Below are 7,768 nucleotides of genomic sequence, written 5' to 3'. Positions count from 1 at the left end.
TCTCTGTGTACCTCCCTCTGAGACATGGCTGACTCTGTCTCTCTCTGTACCTCCCTCTGAGCCATGGCTGACTCTCTCTCTCTCTGTACCTCCCTCTGAGCCATGGCTGGCTCTCTCTCTGTACCTCCCTCTGAGACATGGCTGGCTCTCTCTCTTTGTACCTCCCTCTGAGACATGGCTGGCTCTCTCTCTTTGTACCTCCCTCTGAGCCATGGCTGACTCTCTCTGTACCTCCCTCTGAGCCATGGCTGACTCTCTCTCTCTCTGTACCTCCCTCTGAGCCATGGCTGACTCTCTCTCTCTTTGTACCTCCCTCTGAGACATGGCTGACTCTCTCTCTCTTTGTACCTCCCTCTGAGACATGGCTGGCTCTCTCTCTTTGTACCTCCCTCTGAGACATGGCTGGCTCTCTCTCTTTGTACCTCCCTCTGAGACATGGCTGGCTCTCTCTCTCTGTACCTCCCTCTGAGACATGGCTGGCTCTCTCTCTCTGTACCTCCCTCTGAGACATGGCTGACTCTCTCTCTCTCTGTACCTCCCTCTGAGACATGGCTGGCTCTCTCTCTCTGTACCTCCCTCTGAGACATGGCTGACTCTCTCTCTCTTTGTACCTCCCTCTGAGACATGGCTGGCTCTCTCTCTTTGTACCTCCCTCTGAGCCATGGCTGACTCTCTCTCTCTCTCTCTCTGTACCTCCCTCTGAGACATGGCTGGCTCTCTCTCTTTGTACCTCCCTCTGAGACATGGCTGGCTCTCTCTCTCTGTACCTCCCTCTGAGACATGGCTGACTCTCTCTCTCTTTGTACCTCCCTCTGAGACATGGCTGGCTCTCTCTCTTTGTACCTCCCTCTGAGCCATGGCTGACTCTCTCTCTCTCTCTCTTTGTACCTCCCTCTGAGACATGGCTGGCTCTCTCTCTTTGTACCTCCCTCTGAGACATGGCTGGCTCTCTCTCTCTGTACCTCCCTCTGAGACATGGCTGTCTCTCTCTCTCTCTGTACCTCCCTCTGAGCCATGGCTGACTCTCTCTCTCTCTGTACCTCCCTCTGAGACATGGCTGGCTCTCTCTCTTTGTACCTCCCTCTGAGACATGGCTGTCTCTCTCTCTCTCTGTACCTCCCTCTGAGACATGGCTGGCTCTCTCTCTTTGTACCTCCCTCTGAGACATGGCTGGCTCTCTCTCTTTGTACCTCCCTCTGAGACATGGCTGACTCTCTCTCTCTTTGTACCTCCCTCTGAGACATGGCTGACTCTCTCTCTCTCTGTACCTCCCTCTGAGACATGGCTGGCTCTCTCTCTTTGTACCTCCCTCTGAGACATGGCTGACTCTCTCTCTCTTTGTACCTCCCTCTGAGACATGGCTGGCTCTCTCTCTTTGTACCTCCCTCTGAGACATGGCTGTCTCTCTCTCTCTCTGTACCTCCCTCTGAGCCATGGCTGACTCTCTCTCTCTCTGTACCTCCCTCTGAGCCATGGCTGACTCTCTCTCTCTCTGTACCTCCCTCTGAGCCATGGCTGACTCTCTCTCTCTCTGTACCTCCCTCTGAGCCATGGCTGACTCTCTCTCTCTCTGTACCTCCCTCTGAGACATGGCTGGCTCTCTCTCTCTGTACCTCCCTCTGAGCCATGGCTGACTCTCTCTCTCTCTGTGCCTCCCTCTGAGCCATGACTCTCTCTCTCTCTGTACCTCCCTCTGAGACATGACTCTCTCTCTCTCTGTACCTCCCTCTGAGACATGACTCTCTCTCTCTCTGTGCCTCCCTCTGAGACATGACTCTCTCTCTCTCTGTGCCTCCCTCTGAGACATGACTCTCTCTCTCTCTGTGCCTCCCTCTGAGACATGACTCTCTCTCTCTCTGTGCCTCCCTCTGAGACATGACTCTCTCTCTCTCTGTACCTCCCTCTGAGACATGACTCTCTCTCTCTCTGTACCTCCCTCTGAGACATGACTCTCTCTCTCTCTGTACCTCCCTCTGAGACATGACTCTCTCTCTCTCTGTACCTCCCTCTGAGACATGACTCTCTCTCTCTCTTATGACTCCCTCTGAGACATGACTCTCTCTCTCTCTGTACCTCCCTCTGAGACATGACTCTCTCTCTGTACCTCCCTCTGAGACATGACTCTCTCTCTGTACCTCCCTCTGAGACATGACTCTCTCTCTCTGTACCTCCCTCTGAGACATGACTCTCTCTCTCTCTCTGTGCCTCCCTCTGAGACATGACTCTCTCTCTCTCTCTGTGCCTCCCTCTGAGACATGACTCTCTCTCTCTGTACCTCCCTCTGAGCCATGACTCTCTCTCTCTCTGTACCTCCCTCTGAGACATGACTCTCTCTCTCTCTGTACCTCCCTCTGAGACATGACTCTCTCTCTCTCTGTACCTCCCTCTGAGACATGACTCTCTCTCTCTCTGTACCTCCCTCTAGCCGTTTTCCCACATGCGTACCGGAAAATTACCTGTAAGTCAATATCGGACATTTCCCTTCACACTTCTGCTCGCGCATGTGGGAATCTATCAGCGAATTTTCCTGTATGTTGGGGGGGCGGGGGGAGGGGGGAGCTTATTTGGGGGGTCGGCAAAACTCGAAATAAGTTCGCTTGTCAGTTGTCACACAATAAATCACACTCGTTTGACTTAAGAGCAGCGTCAAGCCGCCAGCGTAATCAACACAGCCGATTTCCCCCTCCCCTCTCTGCTCGAGAGCAGCAGCCACAGGACAGACACAGCGAGAAAGGCTTGCAAGCTGCTCAACGCTTGTATGTATGTAGAGAAAGCAGACTGGCTTCGTTTGATGTGTCCGGGGTTGCCTTCGGAAATCAGCAAGCTGACATAGGCTACTGCTCTTATTAGGCTATCACAAGATCATTTCGCCAGTTTGCTTTAATGTGCGCGAATGATTAGATTATGCCCGCTGGAACATTAAGCAACGTGTGTAGGCTACTCCTCGCCCATGATTGAAGGACCGCTGTCGCGGAAAATGACTGGAACCGTTTCCACTTGCGTCCCCTTAAGAGCATACCGCTCTTCTGACTAGGTCGAAAGTGGTGAAATGTCGGGGACGACGGGGTCGCGCTTATACCGGCACGGCGCCTTTCTCACATGCAGGCATTACACCACGTTCCGGTCATTTTGCGGTACAAAGCGCATGTGGGAAAAGGGCTTCAGAGACATGACTCTCTCTCTCTCTGTACCTCCCTCTGAGACATGACTCTCTCTCTCTCTGTACCTCCCTCTGAGCCATGACTCTCTCTCTCTCTCTCTGTACCTCCCTCTGAGACATGACTCTCTCTCTCTCTGTACCTCCCTCTGAGACATGACTCTCTCTCTCTGTACCTCCCTCTGAGACATGGCTGGCTCTCTCTCTGTACCTCCCTCTGAGCCATGGCTGGCTCTCTCTCTCTCTGTACCTCCCTCTGAGCCATGGCTGGCTCTCTCTCTCTCTGTACCTCCCTCTGAGACATGACTCTCTCTCTCTGTACCTCCCTCTGAGACATGACTCTCTCTCTCTCTCTGTACCTCCCTCTGAGCCATGGCTGGCTCTCTCTCTCTCTGTACCTCCCTCTGAGACATGGCTGGCTCTCTCTCTCTCTGTACCTCCCTCTGAGCCATGGCTGGCTCTCTCTCTCTCTCTCTGTACCTCCCTCTGAGCCATGGCTGGCTCTCTCTCTCTCTGTACCTCCCTCTGAGACATGACTCTCTCTCTCTGTACCTCCCTCTGAGACATGACTCTCTCTCTCTGTACCTCCCTCTGAGACATGACTCTCTCTCTCTGTACCTCCCTCTGAGACATGACTCTCTCTCTCTGTACCTCCCTCTGAGCCATGACTCTCTCTCTCTCTGTACCTCCCTCTGAGACATGACTCTCTCTCTCTGTACCTCCCTCTGAGCCATGACTCTCTCTCTCTCTGTACCTCCCTCTGAGACATGGCTGACTCTCTCTCTCTGTACCTCCCTCTGAGACATGACTCTCTCTCTCTCTGTACCTCCCTCTGAGCCATGACTCTCTCTCTCTCTGTACCTCCCTCTGAGACATGACTCTCTCTCTCTCTGTACCTCCCTCTGAGACATGACTCTCTCTCTCTCTCTGTACCTCCCTCTGAGACATGACTCTCTCTCTCTCTCTGTACCTCCCTCTGAGACATGACTCTCTCTCTCTGTACCTCCCTCTGAGACATGACTCTCTCTCTCTCTCTGTACCTCCCTCTGAGACATGACTCTCTCTCTCTCTCTGTACCTCCCTCTGAGACATGACTCTCTCTCTCTGTACCTCCCTCTGAGCCATGACTCTCTCTCTCTCTGTACCTCCCTCTGAGCCACGACTCTCTCTCTCTCTGTACCTCCCTCTGAGCCATGACTCTCTCTCTCTCTGTACCTCCCTCTGAGACATGACTCTCTCTCTCTCTGTGCCTCCCTCTGAGCCATGGCTGACTCTCTCTCTCTCTCTCTGTACCTCCCTCTGAGCCATGACTCTCTCTCTCTCTGTACCTCCCTCTGAGACATGACTCTCTCTCTCTCTGTGCCTCCCTCTGAGCCATGGCTGACTCTCTCTCTCTCTCTCTGTACCTCCCTCTGAGACATGGCTGGCTCTCTCTCTCTCTGTACCTCCCTCTGAGACATGGCTGTCTCTCTCTCTCTGTACCTCCCTCTGAGACATGGCTGACTCTCTCTCTCTCTCTCTGTACCTCCCTCTGAGACATGGCTGACTCTCTCTCTCTCTGTGCCTCCCTCTGAGACATGGCTGACTCTCTCTCTCTCTGTGCCTCCCTCTCCCGCTCGATGATGTCATCTGTGGGAAGGTATTTCTCTCAGACACAACCTGTCTGCTCCTGTCAGGGGCGCAGTAACGCGAGCCGCCTTGAAAGTCTGGGAGTGAGCACCGGTCACTCGCAGACAAGGGCGTTATTTATTTTCTCTGGAGGAGATTCAATCCCTCCTGTGAGCCCCATCCTGAAGTCCCAGGCACAAAACACTTGTCCTCTAGAGACACCAGAGAGGTCGTGAGCTCAGACACAGAGTCGTTTGGACAATCGGAGAGTGGTCGCTTGTACAACACGATTAGGCCATGTACCGTATATGTATATAATCACAGAGATTTCTTCAAAGGGATAGCTGAGGCTTTTAAGCAGGTTATCTGGTTAATCAAGTACAGTGGAATCCGCTTATAGTGATCACGGTTATAGTGATCAACCGCTTATACTGATCAAAAAGCTTTGTCACGAATCATTCCTATACACATGCTATTAAATAATTAACTTATAGTGATCAATACTCTGCTTACTCCGCTTACTGAGAACGATGGAAAACATGTTTAAAACCACACTCATCTTTTTTTTTTTTTACTTACAAACTGCCCAAAAAATATGTTGAGATACAGCAGCGATACTCTGCCTGTCTGTGGAGAGATGGCGGTGTCTCTGTCTACACGAGACCACTGTGTTTGAAACAGTAGGAAGCCTAACTTACTGTATGGATTTTTTAAGTCAATAACATTGCTTTACTTTATATGTACTGTATTCATGTAATATATACAGTACAAACATAAATTAGATGTTAATCTGCATGAGAAATAAAGAAAAAGAAAGAAAATTTGTTATAATGATCATCCGCTTATAGTGATCAATTTGACCCGTCCCAAGGTGATCACTATAAGAGGAGTGCACTGTAATAAGCTGTCATTTCACTCCCCTTAACAAAGCACCACCTGATTGTTAGCATTTGTTAGCAGTGCTAATGCTCTGAATGTCCCCCCACACCCACACCCCCCGCACAGTATAGTCATCTGCAACAGGATGACTTCAATGTAAAAAGCAGGGAAATGGCTTCCAGCCAACATCTGCCTCCACAATCTCAACAGCCGGAACGCAGAGTTCAGTTTTGTGAGATGGGCTGAAAGGACTCCCTATAGTTCATGATCTAACCAGGTAGACATTTAAACACCTCAAATAGCCCTCCCCTCTCTATCAGCTGTAGCTTCTCCAACTGAATTGAATAGTCCAGTGCAAGACACAAATGAAGTGGCCAGTTAGGCCATATCGCGCTCTTATTCACCTTATGTTCAGACCTTACAGTGGGCCAAATTCTTCCGGGTCCTTTTAACACTTCCGGAGGTCACTGCGCAAAATAAGAGTTGTTTTTGGAGCGGACTGTGCAGGGGTAAAATAAAGAACGTAGCCTACTACTTTGAGCCGGTACACAGCAAGCAAGCGAGTATCCACTGTTTGCCAGGTCAGATAACGTTATCGTCGACAATGACGAGCACTTTCTTGTAAAACATACCTGGACTCCAACAAAGAAAGCTTCAGATAGTTTTCTCTCCTCCGAGTTGCGCGCGAGCCACTAACGTCAATAAAGACCCGCAGACGTTAACGTAATTCCCTGGAATGCGAGACTTAACGAGCCAGTTACATGGCGTTGCATTCTTAGACATTGCCGTTTGCTGGTATGTTACATACAATTGGCTAAATTATTAGTTAATTCAGAGTTAGATGATATTGGAGCAGCGCAGCCATTTTTTATTTTATTTTATTATTATTTTTAGCCGGAAGTTTTGATACGGCCACACAACCGGGTCAAATGGGCGTGGCTACATAAGGTGAATAGACCCTTTTCACGGGGGCCATTTTGTGTCGAAAAGGCAGAATAAACACAGGTGCAAGCAAAACACGAATGAGGGTTTCCAACTTACACTCATGGAAGTTGGAAACCCTCATTAGTGTTTTGCAGGCACCTGTGTTTACCCTGCCTTTTCGACACAAAATGGCCCCCGTGAAAAGGGTCTATTGTCCAACCCAACGTACACTGCAAATGTTTGGGTTGGAGGTAGGGTTGTCAAAAGTATCGATAGTATCGATAAAAGTCAATACAAAAAATTTGAAACGGATACAATACTCATTTGCAACAGGTATCGATAGTATCGATAAGTATCAATTCTAAAAATTTGAAATGGATACAATGCTCATTTGCAACTGTATCAATATCAGCAGTGCTTTCTCTTAATGAAAAATCAAACATACCACTGATTTCTCCCTCCCTGTCATTGGTTGGTATCTTTTGCTTCAACAAGTTCAAAGTGTTATGATAGGCTGATGACTAGAGCAGGGCTAATCTGCTGTGTCAGGTCAAAGTTTTTAATGAGTTTTATCAGGCCTAGATTATGGAGAAGCGTCCATCTGTCTTTGTTTATTCTTTATGCCTCTTGATGGGTTGTTGTCATCCCGCCGCGTGGTATCGAAAATGGTATAGAGCAGTGATTCCCAACCAGGGGTACGTGTACCCCTAGGGGTACTTTAGCAGCTTGCAGGGGGTACTTGGAAAGATATGGGATTACAATGTATTTCCAAAATGATAAAAACTGATTACTTTTCCAATTGAAAACTGTCAGAATTGTATTAAAGATGAGTCATTAAAATTATTTTAATAATGAGATGTGTTAAAGAGGTCATCTAAAAGTTTAATATAACAAATTTAGGAGAATTATCGACACGCATGAGTGAGGGGTACTATCGGCATGGTAAAACAGCTCAAGGGGTACATAACACAAAAAAGGTTGGGAACCACTGAATCGATATTTTCCTGGGTATCGGTATCGAAGTAGACATTCTAGTATCGTGACATCCCTAGTTGGAGGTACTCTTGAAAGCGCTGGATATCAGTACTAGAGAATCTTGACATTGCCCTGACACCTGGCTGCAGCCTGCATCACATGGAGGTTGCACACAGCTCTGTGTCTCTGTCTCTCTCTCTCACGAGCTGAGCTGCCTCGAGGAAA

The sequence above is a fragment of the Poromitra crassiceps genome (genome assembly GCF_964638095.1).
Source record: "Poromitra crassiceps genome assembly, chromosome: 22".
Classification (NCBI taxonomy): Eukaryota; Metazoa; Chordata; class Actinopteri; order Beryciformes; family Melamphaidae; genus Poromitra; species Poromitra crassiceps.
The sequence above is the reverse complement of the archived record's forward strand: the minus strand, read 5'-3'. Positions refer to the sequence as shown.